Source organism: Euprymna scolopes, chromosome 40 (assembly GCF_053919585.1).
Source record: "Euprymna scolopes isolate OS-2025 chromosome 40, ASM5391958v1, whole genome shotgun sequence".
Classification (NCBI taxonomy): domain Eukaryota; kingdom Metazoa; phylum Mollusca; class Cephalopoda; order Sepiida; family Sepiolidae; genus Euprymna; species Euprymna scolopes.
This window is the reverse complement of record NC_136521.1, coordinates 46,124,938-46,146,316: the sequence shown is the minus strand read 5'-3', so window position 1 is coordinate 46,146,316 and position 21,379 is coordinate 46,124,938. Positions and strand designations below refer to the sequence as shown.

Below are 21,379 nucleotides of genomic sequence, written 5' to 3'. Positions count from 1 at the left end.
AAGGGAAGAGAAAAGGACATCTCCTACGAGGTTACAAAGTCTATTTTGAACTCTATTAAGGCAGGATAAGTCCTTTCTAGCAGCTCCTGCCCAGATGTGGCAACAGTACTCCATCCTTGGACTACCTGGCTCTTATATAGATAGAGAATTGCATCAGCAGTGAGATATCTACTGGATCGATAGAAGGATCCCACCATTTTTCCAGCGGCCTTGGCAACGGATTTAATGTATGTGTTCCACTTAAGATCAGGAGTAAAAGTCAAACCCAGAAGCTTGTCAAAACATGAGACCTCCCCAACCTTGATCATAAGGATTGTAGCTACATATACTAAACTACAGAAGTCCTGATTGAAATATGCAGTAACAGCAAAATATGTAGCCATGGAGATAAATATATATATATATATATACACACACACACATCCCTAAAAATGGGTGTAACAGGATGTATATAAGAGTTAATTTCCTTTCAAGCACTTAGATGAGTGCATAAATATAAAAGCTTAAATAAAGTCTATATCTTTGCAAAAAAAAAAAAAAATCATTTCATGCAGATTTTTTATCTATTATTATAGAGCCAATTCTCTATTGATTATTATATTGTACCTAATATATATTATGATTTCAAAATTTATATGGCTTGGGCACCATCGACTAAAACCAAAACCAGAGTGGCTGCTATCCGATCATTAGAAAATTAACTCAGCCTCCAATCCCTACCCCCCCTCACTGTTCCCTTAAGTGCAATTGTCTGGATCTCGTTTGCACTTGGTTCATCAGGAATATTAGTTATGAAGAAGAACCTGAAGCCCTACCTAAGTCCTGTAGCACCTATAATAATTGCTATGATCGATATCTCCCTAAGATTCCAGTTTCTTTTCATAGAAGATGACCTCCGATCTGTAATGGAATGGGGACAAAAATAGATGGTCACATTCAATGCTGCCAAGACTAATGTTGGATAGGTTGAACAAAGAGGAAGTTTCTAAGGAATTTAAATTAAAAAGACGGTCTCCAGTTGCATGCATATCACGGTCAGGGGACATGAATATGTTAGTTTTCGTAGTTTTTTTTTTTTTTTTTTTTGCAGGATAGTGTCACCGTCCTCCAATAAACAACGCCCAATATTTCCGAATATGTATGGCACAATCACGTTGACACACAGGTTCTCACCAGATCACCAAAGTTAAGCAATGTTGAGCCTGGCCAGTACCAAATGGGTGACCATTTGGGAAGGCTAGGTGCTGTATGCACCTTCTGGGAAGGTTGGATGTGAGGCCAGCACCCTCACTCTGTAAAAAGAACTCCTCGATATAAAAGCATCTACAAAGTTGTAGATGGCCTATGCCCCTCCAGGGGCTCAAAGGCTATGGATGGATGGACGGATGACTTCAGGTTCTTCTTCATAAGCCTGTAGCACCTATAATAACTGATATAATTGATATCTCCCTAAGATTCCAGTTTCTTTTCATATCATACATGAGACCTTGACATTTGGTCTGTTTCTCTCTTTCAGCTCTGTTCAGACCTCCATCATTAGGGACACTCACTTCAACCAAGGTTGCCACTCTCTCTGACTTATTTCATATAACTATGGCAGGTTTCACAGCAGCATTTTCAAGGTAAGTGGTTGCAGGGATTACATGACCGTAATGTATGGCATATAAGTCAATTCCAACTGTTCTTTCAGGCTGATATGAATCACTGTTTCACTATAAATGACTCTTCATGGATGACTGTAAACGAGTGTTTCACTTTTTCTTTCATTTTACTTCAGTCGAAGTTGTCAAAAATCAAGGGGAACTAGAGTTTCATGTGTGGGTATTTATTTGCTCCCCCACCGAGCAAATTAGGCACAAGGCCAATTTTTAATGTGAGGAGTGAAGGGAGGGGGAAGGGAAAAAGGGGACCAGCTCCCGAGAGGTGGGAAATGGGAGCTGGTTAAAGGTCAGGTATATGGGGTTGCTCCCACATCTGGTCTTTGCTTGCAGTATCTGTCGGAACAGATACTACACTTTGATCTTGTCGCCCGGGCCCCCCGGAGGGCGGCGGGCCTATTATCAATAAAAGTGCCCATAGAAAAAAAAAAAAAAGTCTGGAAACTTATTGAAGGTACCTCGTATGTATGCTTCTTCAATGTGTCTTACATTACTTCTTACTACGCAAAAATTTAAACAACAAAAAAAAAGTAGCACTTTGTTTTTTTTATTTACCAGCTACCCCCCCCCCCGCCACACACACACACACACACACAAAATATAAGCATCACTTTGTTAGGAAATATGCTTTAAAACTTTCGTTTGCCTGCTTCCCAGCTGACTACAACTTGTTTGTCTTCAAGTCCAACATAAACAAATTCTTGATAAACCATCCCCCTTAAGTAATCCAATCTACCAAATTTCCATTAATAACGACTACTACGATATTATCCCATTGATTACTGTACACTTAATAACCCTTATCCTCAAGTGGCCTCAGGGCCTTGATAAGTGGTTACTCCTATGTAAAAAAAAAATAAAATAAATTCAACCACTCTATTCATTTCTATAAAGCAATAAATTTTCCACTAAAAGTTGGACAACAAATAAATCTATATATATATACTAGCAGGAACTGTGGAATGAGAAATATATTTAATCATAAATATGTTTTGATAAAGCTGATATTTTTCTGGATTGGACAAAAAAACAAAAAAAAAACAATAACACTCAGCAAATATGAGTTCATTAACAGTTCCTTGAAAATAGTGTCCTTTGTATTTTAAATATAGAAATGAACCAAATGAGATAAATTAATGAGTATCAATAAGTGCCCACAAAGTAATATTGTGCTACATAGTTCAATACAAATAATAAAATAACATTGTAAGAGACATTCTTTGATTTACTCCTTCAGTCCACCACCTCTTGGCAGACAATGTTTTTTTTTTACCCCTATTTCTTTTGAATGTTTTCTTTTTTACGTAACGTTTCAGTGACTTCTTTCTTCAGTAAAGAACTGCTGCACATCGAAATTACAAGTTTCTTTTTCACAGCATTACAACAATGATCATATATTATCACTATATTAATACGATAGCGTGTGTATTCTTTTTGTGTTTCATGCTTACATCTGGGTCTCTTAATTGTTATGTTCTATTTTTTGTCATAAATAATTTTACCAAGAATTCTTCATAAGTTTTGGTTTCGGTTATAGCTGATGGCACTTATGTCATCTATTTTTTTTATAAATAATTTTATCAAGAATTCTTCATAAGTTTTGGTTTCAGTTTCGATTATGGCTGGAGGAACTCAAGTTTATATATATATATATATATATATATATATTAAGTTTTTATTTCGGTTTTGATTCAAGGTAATGCATCCAAGTCATATGGATATATATTTTTTAAAATCGCAACTTTATAATATATAAAAATCGATAGAATATTAACTGTATAATAACATATACGAAATCTGCAAGAATTAAAATATCATATTTAAGCGTACTTTCTGACCGGGCTTTACCGGGTGTTCATGCTAGCTTAGATAAATACTTTTGCAGTTTTAACAAAAGAGCTACAATAATATCAGAGCATCTCCATTTACACTGAACATCTACAGAATGCCAACGTCAATATATTACATATGAATGAGTCCTCTGTGGAATTTCTACAGGTCCCGCTAGTTATTATTATAATGATATTTGAAAACGAAGCTACATGAAAAGGAGGTAACACTCATCTAGTCCAGGGTTGCCAGGTTGACTTTTTTAAAGTCAAATTTCGCAAATTTACCTTCTTTGAAGAATTTTGGCCTTTAAAAATTGTATTTGGTCGTTTTTAAAGCATAAGATACAGATTAACTAAGGAAGGGACCAACAGACCAGGTTCGAATCTATTCCTGCAAGGATGAAATACTAGTGTCCGTAGGTATTTAATAATTATTATACTAAATAATTATGTAAGCCCCTTTAAGGAACTCGTTTCTTATCGTTGAGCACTTTCAGTTGAATTAAAAAGTCGGTCAATTTAACTCTTATGCGCAGATCATCATATAATGATTAAATCACTCTGACAGACGTGAAAAAGCATTTAATAAATAAATATTTAAATTTTAACAATATTTCTCGTGGTTAACGGTAGCCAAATAAATTAGGTCCTTTCTAATGAAGTCAGAGATGGCTTCTATTGCCGGGTTCGAATCTATCAACTGGTGTTAATCATGACATCCTGCACTGATGATTCCCGAAAGGATGAAACACTAGTGTCTGTAGGTATTTAATAATTATTATAGTAAATAATTATATATATATATATATATATATATATATATATATATATATATATATATATATGCATGCACACACAGAGGTGTAGCTTAATTGCCATAAATATATATTGCATACTTTACCAAATACATTTATATATACGAAAACCATACCCATCCCAGGACTGGTTAAATTCCCTAGACTGAGCAATTTTACACCATATTTATTTCTCCATATGAAGATTAAAATTGCAACTGAAAAATGTATGCATATGTGTAGCCAATAATGTTTGTATGAATTTAAAAAATGTATACAATAATACAGCTCTACCTGTTATTGAGCACTATCTTATAAATAATGGAGTTTTAGTGGATTAACATCTAGAAAACAGCAACCAAACAAGTATTACACACACACATTTTTCAGTCTGTCTATATGATCGAGGCCACCGAGAGTAAGTACAGGCAATGAACATGATAGAGGGACGTCATTACCAGATCATCATGTAGGTATATGGCGCCTAAAGTTTCTTGTGTTCAACCACGTGACCACACTAATAGTCATAAAAAATATTTTTCGTTGCCCCTTACACGCTTGTGGTAATTTAAACATATATTTTTTTCTAAAGAGAAAGAACAATTCTTCATTTGGATAATTATATAATTGCACATTCCTTTGGATAATTTTAATCTAACAAATTATAACAGCAAGTGAACCTGTTTTTAAAATTTTCTTAACATGTCTATCGAAGAAAATCGAATATTTCATTTTATTATTTTTTTTTTAACTCCAAAGCAAACAATTTTTATATGAGAATATTTTTCAGTCCGTTCTTTTAATAATAAATAACACTTTTCATTGAGTATTTTCAAATATTTTAAAGTTAGAAGCATTTTACAAAGCAGTTTTTTTATTTTTTTTATTTAACCAAGACGATTGATGAATTCACCGGGCGTAATTTATTTCTTTGAAATATATTTAAAACTTAAAGTTTGTTTTATAACATTTCAACTGTAAATAATTTACATAACTGAAATGGGAAATGAAATAGGAAATTCTATGTTTATCAAGACTGATCAGTTTTAATTAAAGTTTTGATATGAACTAAAAATAAAGAGTACATTAAATTTTAGTTAACATATTTTCTTGTGTTTTATCTTATAAATAAATGGATATTTCACGGGGAACCTGGACCCTGCGTAAACGGTGTTTTTATTTAATGATTGCTCCCTGAAAACGTTTTCTTTCACTTTCTTCGTATTTATCTCAGACATTTAAAAAAAAAATTTTTTTAATCGTGCAGATATTTATTTTTTGAATTTTTTTCGTTTTGGGGGGTAAATTTGATTCATACTTTTCTTTCATGCTTGTTTTTATTTTATTTCATTTTAATTTTTTATTATTTTCTCCACTAAAGATTTTTATTTTTTTTGTTAAATTATTTTTTCATACATATTCAAATAATGTCCCCCCCCCCGCCTTTGGGCCTCATATAGTACCTGCAAAAAGTTTTCGTGATTAAATAAACCTAAGAAAACCTTTTGCACATGCGCTTACAGGGAGCAATCATTAAATAAAAACACCGTTTACGCAGGGTCCACGTTCCCTGTGAAGTACGAGTAAATGCTGTACATGCCCTGCTGAAATAATGTTATTATTTAGAAAGCCATTTTTAACAAGAAATCGATGGCAAATGGCTGTTGCGATAACATGCAATCATCTACAGGAGTGGTTAAGAGGTGGAGAACATTGGAAATCTGAGGAGACTTGTTGTCACGTGGTCTCCAGCGAATACTACAGGTTACTGCAAGTGAGCGATCACTGATGATGGCCTGTGAGACAACTTCTAGTGAGTGAAATAATAATAATAATAATAATAATAATAATAATAATATCCCCTCCCAAATTTACCATCATCCTGATTTAATATCATAGATGTTTACTATATTTTTTTAGTTTTTAACCAATATTCACATTATTCTATAATTGTCTTTTAGTAGTTATGTGAACTTCATTTCCGTATTCATGTATTCTGCACTGATATGAAAATGAAGACCAAAGTGAAGTATAGGATTCCTAACCATGTAACTGATGAAAATATGCTACACATTTCGATGAAAAACATGGGAAAAATTAACATAGAAGAACAGAAAACCAAAACTTTAAATGTAATTTCTGTATTAAAAGTAATAGTTATTTAAATATTTTAACATATAATCTTGTGGGGAAAATCCAGCTCCCCAATAAGCGGCACTCTAGATAGGAACAAAAATAAAAATTGTCTCAGTCATGAAGGATTTCTCCTCCATCGACCGAGCACAGAAAAGGTGAATTGTAGCATCAAAACAGATACTACTACACTGTGATCTTGTCCCGAATGCCAAGAATTGTTTGTGTTTTATGTTTCTTTAATTGTTTGTTTCCTAAATTCATAATTCAGCTTTATCAGTGCTTTAAAATTACGTAATTTTACATAGATAATATTTTATATTGAATAAAGTTCAGTTTCATTATTAATCGGATTGGGTGCCTTTCTTTTCTTTTTTAACATGTTTTAATGCTCTTTTTTAAAATGCTGTCATATAGTATCGACAGTAACACTTCGACAAATCTTACCTACATTGCCTGCAGGTATTTTTCAGTTAACAGGCCTTCTATATCTCGGTGGCCGTGGTACGATACTATAAATGAGTCAAAAGAGAGAATGTGCGGGGTGAATGTTTATCAAACAAAATACAGAAAGTGTAAACTTAACATCTAAAAATAGATTTCTTTCATACAGTGCAAATGTGCTACACAGATAATTAAAAGTCAATTTATGCGAGTTATATGCTAGAACTAGCATTTCAGCCCGGCGTTATCCGGGTATTTGGAGGTGTATATTGAGGAAAAAAAAAAAAAAGAAAAAAAAAGGGGTCAATTTTTTTAACTTTGACCCCTATTATGACCCTTAACATTTATTGTTTTGGATTCAAATCAAGTTATTAAGTTAGATTCATGTCCAAGGAACCTATATCTAAAATTTCAAGTGTTTAGACCCAAAATTGTCGGAGGAGTTTGGTAGAATTCTTAGAGGTCAAATCGTTGAACTTTGACCCTTTAACAGCCAAATTTCTGGCCGAAAACCGATTACAAAGATTTTCCCAAATCTCAGTACCCTGTATATTAAATTTCGAGTATGTAGACTTAAAATTGACAGAGTTATTGCGTAGGGAAATGTACAAAGACAAACACGTTCACTTTTATAGATATATAGATAGACTAGCATGGGTGCCCGGTGTTGCCCGGGTGTTTGGACGTATATGCTGAGCAATAAAAAAAAAAATTTTTTTAAACGGTCAACTTTTTAAACTTTGACCCCTATTATGACCCCTTAATATTTATTGTTTTGGGCTCAAATCAAGTTATTAAGTTAGATCCATGTCCAAGAAACCTATATCTAAAATTTCAAGTGTTTAGACCCAAAATTGTCGGAGGAGTTTGGTAGAGTTCTCAAAGATCAAATCGTTGAACTTTGACACCTTAACAGCCAAATTTCTGGCCGAAAATGAATCACAAAAATTTTCCCAAATCTCAGTAGCCTGTATATCAAATTTCGAGTCTGTAGACTTAAAATTGACAGAGTTATTGCGAAGGGAAATGTACACAGACGGGCACGTTCACTTTTATAGATATATAGATAGATTGTTTATGCGATTCAAAGGTCGCAGCCATATTGCATAAATAACACTTTGATACTTGAGTCTAGTTGTTCAAGATCAAAGTGTAGTATCTGTTCTTCAGATGCTGGACTTCCATTTCTTGTTCTCTTTCGGTGGAGGAGAAATCCTTCACGACTGAGACAATTTTTATTTTTGTACCTTTTCTCCACGTTAAAAAACGACCCTGGTGTCTAACTCTGTCCCGTGGGGAGGCATAGTAAATAGGTACTTGAGTCTAGAAAATTGAGCAGAATTTTTTTTATATAAACGCCACTGTTATTAATGAAGGGACAGTCTTTAGGAAAATCAGAGCCAGTCTGAGTCTAGCATTGGATGCACGGGGAAGTAGATAGTATGCTACTGAGAGATTGAATCGGCAGAAATGAATTTGACAACAAAAAGAAAGCTGGCCTCGACAGATTGAGTAGATTGTGTCACACACCAAATCCAGCCGACTTTAATGCATGTTAAATGATTGGGGTTGTGTTATTTCTTCTCATTTTGACAAATTTTGTTTTACACTTGTGAACCCGCACGCGCCTATCCTAACAATCGCCAATGTGAAAATCACGATGATCACGGCCAAGAGAAGAGAACTGAGAGAGAGACAGAACGCACAACGATGGGGTTGCGATGTGTTGGCAGCGGAGAATGCATGACGTTGTATCACATCTGTTTCTCTGTTCCACTTTTTTTCGGAAACTACTTGGCCGATCTGGCTGAAATTTTGTTATGATAAGGTGCAGTGGACCAAGTATTATGACATCCGATCAATAGACAGCTATGGATTAATCGGGACTAGTATTTACGGTCCATTTTTCTCAGAAACTACTCGGACAATCTGGCAGGAATTTTGTTTAGAACTTTGTGATGAGAAGATGCAGCGAACTAAGTATTATGGTATCTGTTTGATGCACATTTACTAATAATAAGGGATTAGTAGGGACTAGTATTTAATGCAAAAATGAGCAAAAAATTAACTATATTCAACCATCGATTTAACATAAAACACTCATTCTAAGTCAACAGTCTATAACTTTTTCCCATTTTTAACAGGCAAAATGTCTAGTAGTCTATATATATATATATATATATATATATATATATATATATATATATATATATATATATATGAGAGAGAATAAATGACAAAAAGTTATATTCCAAAATTCATGATGTTGACCATCTTATAATTTATTGCTTTAATTCAGTTGACTTATACAATTTTTGACAGTATCTGTTTCGTAGCGCAAAATCAATAACTTAATTATTATATCAATCAGTGAATCTATTATGCTCTTAACTCATCAGAAGAAATAGCAACAATCAATCCGTCAAAAGGAAATGAAGTGTGATTTTGACATGATTACGTCACACTTCAATTCCTTTTGACGGATTGATTGTTGCTATTTCTTCTGATGAGTTAAGAGCATAATAGATTCACTGATTAATATGATAATTAAGTGATTGATTTTGTGCTACGAAACAGATACTGTCAACAATTGTAGGTGTCAATTGAATTAAAGGAATAAATTGTAAGATGATCAACATCATGAATTTTGGAATATAACTTTTTGTCATTTATTCTCTATATTGTTCTGTAATTACATTGAGCTTCTTAAATAAGGATTGATACATATTATAAGAAAATATATATATATATATATATATATATATATATATATATATATGAATATATTTTCTTATAATATGTATCAATCCTTATTAGATTATAGAGAATAAATGACAAAAAGTTATATTCCAAAATTCATGATGTGACACCCTGCACTGAAGATTCCCGAAAGGATGAAACACTAGTGTCTGTAGGTATTTAATTATTATAGTAAAAAAATAAGTATATATATATACACACACACACAAACGCATACAAATTCAAGTGCCATTCCTTTTTTAAACAATGAAATCGCCCGATCGGTGAAGACAAGATTCAAGCAATGGCACGGACAGTCCACAGAGTTATATTTTTGCAGACTAGTTTCTTCTGTAGAATGCAACGATTTATTAAGTTGCCTGACAAGGACCTCTGGTTTTAACTGACCATTTGTTCGAAACATTAGCATGTCCAGTGTCGCAACCATGTAAATTTGTTTATATTAAGAAAAATATATCTTGCTCTTCATTTATTGGGCACTCTTAATAACCTTGTTACATTCATTAGTTATCACTCTTGAATACCTTAAACATGGTGTATAGGTCTTCGCTAATCGAGCCAGAGATGTCTCGTGTTGCGGGGTTCGAATTGTTCGACTGGTATTAATCGTGACACCCTGCACTGAAGATTCCCGAAAGGATGAAACACTAGTGTCTGTAGGTATTTAATTATTATAGTAAAAAAAAACAATAATTATATATATCAACTTTTATAGAAAAGTCACTGTGTGTGTGTGTGTGTGTGTGTGTGTGTGTGTGTGTGTGTGTGTGTGTGTGTGAGTTCCTTCCTCATAGGTTCCGAAACAGCTGAGCTTATCTTTTGCAAATTTCACACAAAAGTGATTTATATGTCTGGCAGTGTTCTTAGATATGTTTTGTACAGAAATTCATCCGATAAGTATCAAAAATCAAAAAAGTCTGATCTTAAGGAATAGTTTTTTTTCTCTTTACAGGGGAATATTTTATGTGACACTGGCCAAGAGAAATAATAAAATCTGAGCAAATCATTTCTTATTTTAAAAAAATCAGATTTCTTGCCATCTGGTCATATAGCTGAGAGGTAGAGCATTCGACTACAGATTGAATGATCCCCTGTTCAAGCCCGGGTGTACCTCACCATTTTATTTTAATTTTTTTCTTATTCAGTTATTCATCCAAATACTTAAGCTCAATTTGCTTACACAAAGAGCATCGCTTAATACGCTAATGGCAGTTTGTATATCACTTCCCAATATGCTCAACCCAAGGCAGGAAGCATTATATATATATATCTATGTGTGTGCATATATATGTGTCCATGTTTGTGTGCATGTATATGTACGTGTTTGCGTGTATATATATATGCTTCACGATTTTCAAAAAACTGTTCACACTTTATTAGAGGTTTGAAAAAAAGAAAAGGTTTCCGAAAATTACCAATGGAATGGGGACATTCAATGCTGCCAAGACTAGACTCATTTCCTTCAATAATTATAAGAAACCTTCTCTACCACCAATAGCAATGGCCAATGACTCGTTATCTGAAAGTACATCATTTAAACTCCTCGGCCTAACGCTCTCAGGAAACATGAGTTGGAACAATTACATCGAGAGTACCGTCTGGACCGCTGCGAAGAAGGTAGGTTCTCTCTACCATGCTAGAAAGATACTAACGCCTGAAAGTATCCTATACCTCTATAAGGCAACCATTCACCCATGTATGGAGTATTGTTGTCATATTTGGACTGGTGCATCTACTACTTGTCTCTCGCTCCTAGACAAGGTTCAAAAGAGAGTCGCCAATCTGATAGGTCGTGAACTGTCATCTAAACTTCAGCCTCTGTGCCATCGACGAAATATTGCATCCCTCTGCCTTTTCTACAAGTACTTTAACGGTGAATGCTCTGACGAACTGCAAGCACTTGTGCCCCCTCGACGTAAATACCCCCGACAAACCTGACAAGCAGCAAAATCCTACCCCTTCACAGTAGAGATCCCTAGATGTAAAAGAGCCTTCTACTCCAGTAGTTTCTTCCCCAGGACAGCTAGACTTTGGAATTCCCTGCCGGGTCCCTGCTTCCCCAACTGTACTGATATGCAGAAGTTCAAGTGCAACGTGAACCGACATCTTGCTGCCCAACTCCCTACACAGTACCCCTGATGCCTATGTCCCTGATAGTAACCCCCTACAACAAAGTAGCAATATGCCTTGTTTGGGGTGAAAATGTAATAAAAAAATAAATAAATATTACCGAAAGAGAAAGCAACATGACCTGAAACAGTGAACATCGATTCTGAGAATCAAACAGTGACGTAGAAGTGAGTAAAGCAAAATATTGATTCTTCACAGACAGTCGCTACAATATAAATGGTGAGGAGACAGAAAAAGAAAGGGTGAAAGTAAGAGGCATAGATGCGAAGGTACATGTGACAATTATGGGAGAGAAAGTGCGAGGACTGAAAGAGTGGGAGGCGTCGTACATTGATCGAACTGCAGTGAATTTAGATTATTGTATTGTTTTGTTTCATTGGGAGTTTCTTTTAATGGCAATAACGTCGATACGAGAAGCAATTTACCGAAGGAAAGCATAACGTTATCAAATATGGATATATCAAGTGGCCAGACAATGACCACATCATGCAGAAACAGGAGATGCATACTCATATATTCATATAGGTACGTAGATTCATACATAAATACACATCCATATATATATATATATATATATATATATATATATATACACACACACACACATACATACATACGCAAACACGTACATATATATATATATATATAGACACATTTAGACATATATATATGTATATATACATGCACATATATAGACATACATATGCATATATAGACAAATATATATGTATGTATAAATGCAAATATACAGACATATATATGCATACACATGTATAATGTATATATACGCTCAAATAGACATGTGTACACGCACACATACAGAATTATATTCACACATGTATGCATATACTTACACACATATATACATACATACACGTACACACAAATATATACATGTATATGCATATATATACACAGATATATGCACACACACACACATATATATATATAAAAACACATGTGCACACATAGATATACACATGTGCACACATAGATATATATAAATACACATGTGCACGCATAGATATATATAAATACACATGTGCACGCATAGATATACACATATGCACACATAGATATATATATATATATATAAACACACATACATGTATATATCATCATCATCAGCAATCACTTGAGATGAGTATGATTGTTCTCCCGTTGGTGAGATTGGGTCTGGTCATCTGTAGATCCTCAGATGGCTGTGGAGGCCGATCCTTGACCAACAGACTTTATTGCAGTTGGGGCATGCGTGAGTGGTCGACTGGGTAGTGGAAGAAGTGGGAGGAGCTGCGTTTGTAGACGGTCATTCCTTTCTCTGCTCCCTCCTGTTTTCTGTGGAGGTCCTTTTCTGAGTGAGCCCTGCTTTAATGGACCATCCTGCGCCTTATGTCCCTCTGAAGAGCAGCATCCTCCCAGCTGGTGAGGCTGAAGTGAAATTGTCTCGGGTGGGTTTTATGCTGTCCTTATATCTCTTTTACCGTCCTCCTTGGGACCGCTTTCACTCTTTTAGCTGACCGTAGAGCATTTGCTTTGGAAGGCGGTTTTCAGGCATGTGCATAACATTGCCCATTTATCACAGCTGGTGTTGGATGATGATTTTGGTGATGATAGGTATGTTGGCCTGCTTCAGGATGCTTACGTTTGTTCGTACATCTTCGAGACACACACACACACACATATGGACACATACATATATACACACATATATATACACGCATACATATATACACACACACATACACATATATATATATATACACACAGGTGTGCATACAGATATATATATATACACACATATGCATATATATACACACACACATACATATACATATATATATACACACACATATGATGATTGCAACGTCTTGTCAGACGAGTGCCATCCCTCAGACATTTAAAATCCATGAGCCCAAATGCCTGAGGGAGTATCTATACAAATATGATGTTACAGAGTCTTAGCTTTGTACGACAGCTAAGTCTCTCTCTCTCGGTTCAAAATGTTGAGATCCAGCAACAAGCAAGAGCAAGATAGCCAGCAACAAATTAAACTGCAGACCAGCTTAATGCGGGTAATGGTCTTCCGCTTTATGGGTTTTTAAATCAGAGATTTGCTTTTCCTAGAAAGGTTGCCTTCACCACGGCTTACGGGAGCCCTCTTCACCCCAATACACATATACACACACATATACATATATATATACACACATATACATATATATATACACACACACACACATATATATACACACACACACATATGTACATATATATATGCACATATATATAAGCATACATATACGTACATATATATACATATATATACACACATATATATATACATATATATACACACATATATATACATATATACATATATATACACATTTACATACGTACATATATATACATACATATATATACACACATATATACACACATATATATATACACACATATATACGTATACATACATATATACACACACATATATATATACACACACATATATATATACACACATATATATGTATACATACATATATACACACACATATATATACACATATATACTTACATATATACAAACACATACATACACATATATACACATACACATATATATATACACACACACACATATGCATATATATATACACACACACACACACACACACATAATAAAAAAAGCAGGCTCCTTCAGTCTTGGACAGACTATGGATACCCACGAAGGGTTGCTTGCATGTGAAATTTTTATGGCAGGAGGTGCGCAATCTCCAACCACACCTACCCTGAGACGACATTGTTAAATACCAGTGGCAAGTGAAGTACAGGACGACTGGAAACAAATGCTGAGATAAGCGGAGAGTACATACAGCGCCTAGAATTCCCAAATGGTCACTCATCTGATACTAACCAGGTTCAATGTTGCTTAACTTCGGTGATCTAAAGAGAACCGGTGTGTCAACGCGATTATGCTGTATATACATACACACATGTATACACATATATATGCACTTATATGCACATGTATATGCACAGTGCACACATATACATATTTAAAGCGACAGAGCCTTATACTGCAATTACAAAACTTTTAGATCGATATATTATGTACACCCTAACACAAATATTTCAAAACAGCGATATTTGTCATATATGGAGGTGAAAGGTCGGCTATAATAAAGTGCTCAAAGGTTAAGGATGAAATTGGAAAAATTACATATGGAAATGAAAAAAATTGAGTCCTAACAGTTGAACTATTAGCGAACATAAAAATAACCAAATTTTTAAATACCACTTTCAACTTCGATTACAATTATATATGAGTTATATTTAAATAATTATGCTTAACCAGTATATGTAGAACAGCAGTTCAACCATCCTCTATCAATTATTACAAAATATTGTTAATTCCGTTGAACATAGCATTAGGATAACTCTAATAATGAAAGGTAATTAAGAAATTAAGAAATATCTATAAAACATTGCTAAAAACAGTAGGTATAATAATATTGAAATTGAATATATAAAAAGAACAAAATATGAACAGTGATAATAAAAAAGAGAAATATCATCTGGTTCACTCCACCATATAATCAGATACTGAAAACTTAACTAGATGACTTAACTTCATGAATAGAAATTCATAAATCTTATGGGGAAATATTTTTCATAACAATTCTCTACATAAAATATTCAATAAAAATTGCTTAAAACTGTGAGTATTTAGAAATGATCATCAAAGCTCATAGCCTTGAAATATTAAATTGCAGTAGTAAAGAGAAAAATAAAAAGACGAAAATAACCATAAAATAATAAAATGTGCTAATTCTGATAGAAATAGAGGGTGTCTCAAAAATGTATTCACACTTTAGATGTCTCTAATATACTGTCTTTTGGTGAACGTTATCAACATTGTCTAGACCAGGATTTCTGAAAGTTGGCTCCACAGAGTCTTGGGGCTCTGTGAGTGATGCTGAGGAACTCCGGAAACCCTTTCTTAAAGAAGACCAAATGCTTTATATGGAAAAATTAAATGGCTGCAGCCGTTTATATATTGATCTTTTTAACTGGAAATAGATATGATACATAACTACAAGTGTAAAGAATTTCAGGATGGTTCATGGAAAAATAAATAAAAAATGAATTACCAAACAACACAGCAATTTTTCATTAATCAAAGAAAAATATGGCTGTAAACACGAAAATATAGTAAAATAACAAACAGGAACAACTAATGAACAAGTATAAGTTAAAATTTGAGATTAATGTTTTTCATATTTATTTTAGAAATTATCTTGTTAGTGCTCTGTGAAAAGCCTCTGCTTTGCTCAGGGGCTCTATGGTGTCCTGAAGTTGGGGAAACCCTGGTCTAGACAATAATGGTCATCAATTTCAAAATTTGTTACGATGATTCTTCAATTGCATTTATTCTCTGTATTCAAAGCTATTCTATTTCACTCTATGTATGGTATCTCCAAAAATGTTTTTGAACCACCTTGTAGTAATAATCCAAATAGAAATAAGTAAACTAGGTAAAAAAAAAAAAAAAAAATGTAACTGTAAAATAAGTATACATTGCCCTTTACAGAAAAACTGTTTTAGCAAGCAATCATAGAAACTATAGTAGAATTAAAATAAAAGGATATTATAATCACAAAACCATATTTCATTAAAAAAAGAAAAAAAAAACACTAATATAGCACATTTTTATGAAACTATTATTGGAGACACAACGGATTAGTCACCGTATATCAATGGAAAATATCAAGACGGACTAAGATATGTTTGAGCAATGAACTAGAAAAGAAATTACATATATACACACACATACACAGGTATATGCACATATATGTACATGTAGAGTCTTAAACTGCAATGAAATCAGACCTTGTAGATCTATATATTCTGTAGGGTCAACATAAATATTTCAAAGCAGTGATATTCACCTATACATAAATGATGGATTGGTTATGATGAAGTAAAGAGAAAAATTTTTTAAAATATGACAAAAAAATTATAAATCTAACAAAATAATAAAACATACCAATTCTGATAGAAATAGTAATAATGAAAATAAGTAAAAAAGCAACTGTATGAATCATGGCAAAAAAAATTATGATCACAAAAAACGATTCCTTAAATAATACATCTTTATGAAATCATTATTGGAGACAAAGTGAACAGTCAATCAATGAAAAATCTTAGTATGCAAATATTTATGACTAGCGAGGGGTACCCGGCGTTGCCCGGGTGTTTTTCGGGGTATGTGAAAAAAACCTGAAAATGTGAAAAAAAAAAACAAAGCCTTCACGACGCGCAGTTGGAAAATAGTAAAGTGTTAAAAAAAACAGTGCGCGTTTTTGATTGACGTGACCAGTTACGATTTTGTGCGGGACAGTTTTGAATAAATCGGTTTGTTTGTTTTTAAAAACCCGCTCCCTGTTTATTAGGAGGAGCGAAATGAAAGCTACAGTTTGATATGACAAAGTCGACATTGAACAAACGTTACTTAGCTCTCTTGAGACAACTGGCTTTCGGCCTGTGATTAGAGTCGAGTTTCGCTTTTTTTTTTATACCGAAAACCGAATGTAACGCATGCCGATGCGGGAAATGTCGAATAATTAACGTTTGAACGTCAATAAAATTAAATAGATAGGCGAGCTCCGTGGATAACTCTGAGATATTACAATTTATAGATGATATAAAAAGTTTTAAGTTGTGAACTGAACAAGCGTTTCTCAGAAAGAAGCCTTTTGTGGACATCGAGGAAAAGCGTACATACATACACACATACATTTTCGCTTTATATATATAGATGTCATTTACATTTGAGCAAAAAACTAGAAATTTTAAAGAATAAAAAAATATACTTAATTGTAGAAGTGAAATAGTCATTAAGTGTAGACAAAGAGTAAGCTTTACTTTGAGAAAATTGTCATTTTTATCCATTGCACCAAAGGCCCCCTTGTTTTGCAAAACAAAAGGACCTTTGGTGCAATGGATAAAGTGCCAAGGTAAAATCAATACTAAATGTCAGTCATCTGAAATTAAAGATTTTATCCTCAATATGGATAAGACTAAGAATAAAATTATGAACTATTTAAGACTTCTACAGTCACGGCTGACGGAACAAGAGCAAGTTATTTCAATGTATTTTATAAAGGGTTCAGTTGAAAATTCCATATTGATTCCTGAGTTTGACAAGACACACCTAAGGAAGGTCAGTGGCTACTTTGGCTGAAACGTTGTGAGAATAATATACAAGATTAGAACAGTAATCCAAATAAAATAAATTATGTTATTGATTGCTTTAAAGTATTTTAGAGTCAGACTTCTTCTGGTTGTTATGGAGTTTCACTTTGACAAAATCTCTGAATTTCTGTTTTGCACTTTCATAATAAAATTATCTTCGTTATCCCTTATTCATTACCAGCGGAGGTATCTGGCGTTGCCTGGGTGTTTGTAGGTGTCAAAGAAAAAAACGAACTCAAAGACGAAATAGAAAGTGAAGGAAAATGTGACATCTTACCGCTACGCTAGGGAGACATAGGAAGTGAAACGCATTTAAATTTAGCAATGTCAATCAAAAAGTTGACTTGCAGAAACGAACGTTGGCTGGAGGTCAGTTCAGCTTTCTGTCATTTCATTTCCCCATGATGTTGGAGAAAACCAGCTCTCCACAAAAAGGGGAGTGTCCAAACGAATAGCAATTGTCTGGTATGAGGGGTTTCCCCGACATCGATCAAAGCTGATTGCTTTCTGGACACCCCGGTACGAAAGGTCGCGTAGCTGCTTTCGCTTTAGTTTCGCTTTTATATGAAAAAGCCAAACAAACACTCTAGAGGAAGGAATAGCGTGAATTTTATAAAAGTCGATCAAAATAAATCTAGATACGACGTTTCTTCACAAATCGTACATATTATGATCTAGGGAATATATAAAAAGTTCTAAAGAACAGCACCCCCACCCTCGATAATCCCCGCGAAAAAAGCCTTTGCTGGACATACAACAATGTGGGTGGCTGTTTTGTCCTTTATATATATAGACTAGTGAGGGATACCCGGCGTTGCCCGGGTGTTTGGAGGTGTGTGTGGAAACTCCGGGGGTTGGGGGGGTTAAAAAAAAAAAAGTAAGTATGAGGATCGAACCCGAATCGTTGAGGCAAAGTTGTAAATTAAAGTGTGAAAAAAAACAAACATGCGACGTTAACCATTGCCCCACCGCGAGATGCTAATGGAAACACGTTTGAATTTATTTAATTACTTGGATTTGGCAGGTGTCCGTTTTAATGAGTTAATGAAGTCAAGTTTGACTGCGGGATAGTATTCATTTACTGCGGAACGCTTTTTTTTAAATTTTTATTTTCCCAAGATGTTATAGGAAAAAGACTAACCCACATGCGGCGAGCGACAAATGTTGAATATTTATCTTCCCGAAATCGAACTAATTAAATAGACAGGCGAGCTTTGCTGTTAACTCTGAGATATTACGATTTATATATAAAAAGTTTTAAAAAGTTGTGAAGCGACCGACCGCTTCTCTGAAAAAAGCCTTTTGTAGACATACACAAAAAGCGAACACACATACATACATACATTTTCGCTTTTATATTTATAGATTATATTAGTATTATTAACCTGTCCATTTTTTTATAGAAATTGCTCCAGACAAGGCATGAAGCTACTTGATTATAAACGGTTAAAAAAAAACATTTGGCATAATGGTAAGATTGTTTGCTAATAGGCCAGGAGATCAAAGTTCAATCCTTGGTTGAGTCATACCCATACTATATTTGATTCCCACATTAGTATTATAAGGGAAGGATCAAGGGTAAGTGGAGTAATCCTGGGAATGGAGTGATGCCCTCCTTTAGATCTCAATGTAGCAGCTAATGAAAAGGAAGCCTTTGGGTCGCCTTTGACTATAGTCAATTTAACTAGTCAGTCAACTAAAGTTAACTTTAGGTTAGTACTCTTATTAGTGCTAAATGACAACCAGTTCTAAGAATCCACCTGAAGAAGGTCAGAGATTACATCGGCAGAAACGTTGTGAGAATAAAAATTCAAATAAACCAAAATATAAGAAAGTGATTTGATAATTGACAGAATAGTCTGGTAGAGGCCGTTCCACATATAAGTGATTTGATAATTATAACTTAAATGTATAAATGTATATATGCACATTAAACTATGCATGTCAAGTTCCAATTTTAACACTTTGCGAAGTATTTTTCGCCTTAGAACCCCAATTGATTTTGTTCCACGAGTCCAAATACCCCATATATCAAGTTCCAAGTTTGTAGACCAAAAATTGACAGAGTAGTTTGGTAGAGACCGTTCCACATATAAAGATAGATTTACTCTAAATGCAGGTCCAACTGCTATGCAATTATGCACAATGTAGAAAATATGCACAAATAAAACTGTGCATAAAAGTCAAATGAAACTAATAATCCAATAAGGAAACAGAAAAAACAGTGAATTAATAAAAGTTCGTTTTTAAAGGAATATGCAAATTAACTATCCTTTTGAAGTTGCTAGTATATTTACAACTAAGTTGTATTCACTTTTGAAATTGAAAAGTAGGTTTTTAATATCAATGTCAGTGCGATAAATAACTCAATATATATATATGAAATAGTTAAAGACACACACACGCGCATATTAGTGATGCGACAATTCCAATATTTTCCCACTGATTGTGGTACAATTATTGATTCTGTTTTAAATTCCTGATTCTGATCCCACACCCCTGATACCTCAAAAACTTCCAATTTTGAAGATTCCCAATTCCAACCATTCATCCCAACACACACACGCACACACACAAAAAAAGAAAGAATCGTAAACGAAAACAAATAAACAACATCTACATAAAACACGATACATCCAGTAGTCGCACGAGATAGCCCAAGCCTCTTACCATGGGGTCCCGATTTCAAACCTCACTAGATTCAGCCACTCTGATGAGTCGTAGACAATGAAACGTGTGTTAGCGGATAATTATATTTTAAACAATATATATGCCGCTTCCCATTTCGGGATACTAAATTGGTAAAATGGAAAATTAATCCCAACGCGCATTTAGGTAAAAATGCACTTTCGTATAAATAATTGAATTCATTCAAAAGTACCATAAACAAAAACAAATAAATTTAAATATATATATATATATATATATATATATATATATATATATATATATATATATATATATATATGAGTGGGTGTATAACGACATATCTATATAAACATCAATAGACCCACGCACATATAAACACACACACACATATCCATATACACTTTATAAGCATATTTTATCATTGCTTTTGCAAGAAGTGACCTTGCAGAAGAAGAGAAAAATCCAACTGTGGTGGTCGAACGTGCCGTAGAGAGACAGCCAATCCAGAGGCAGAAATTGAGAGGCTTGTTAAATCGACGGGGCCCAGTGCCACACCTCTTATGCTAATGAAACGGCAATGACGTCATCTGCGGCAGTGTGAAAAGGACCAACCACCGCCACCGCCCCTTCCCCAATCAAAGCACAGAATAAATAAGAACGTAGGTAAATAACGCCTTTTCAGTGGAGAAGGAAATGAGAAATCTTTTCTTTTTTTTTTTTT

The 21,379-nt window shown here is 34.0% G+C and overlaps 1 protein-coding gene across 1 annotated transcript in view; it reads right to left on the bottom strand.

Moving 5' to 3' along the window:
* Positions 1 to 6,884, bottom strand: part of LOC145265530 (uncharacterized) — a 193,449-nt gene extending 186,565 nt beyond the window's left edge. Inside the window, exon 1 of the mRNA XM_080121458.1 lies at positions 6,869 to 6,884. The gene's annotated coding sequence lies outside the window, so the exon portion shown is untranslated. The remainder of the gene's footprint in view (positions 1 to 6,868) is intronic.
* Between the last annotated feature and the right edge of the window lie 14,495 nt (positions 6,885 to 21,379).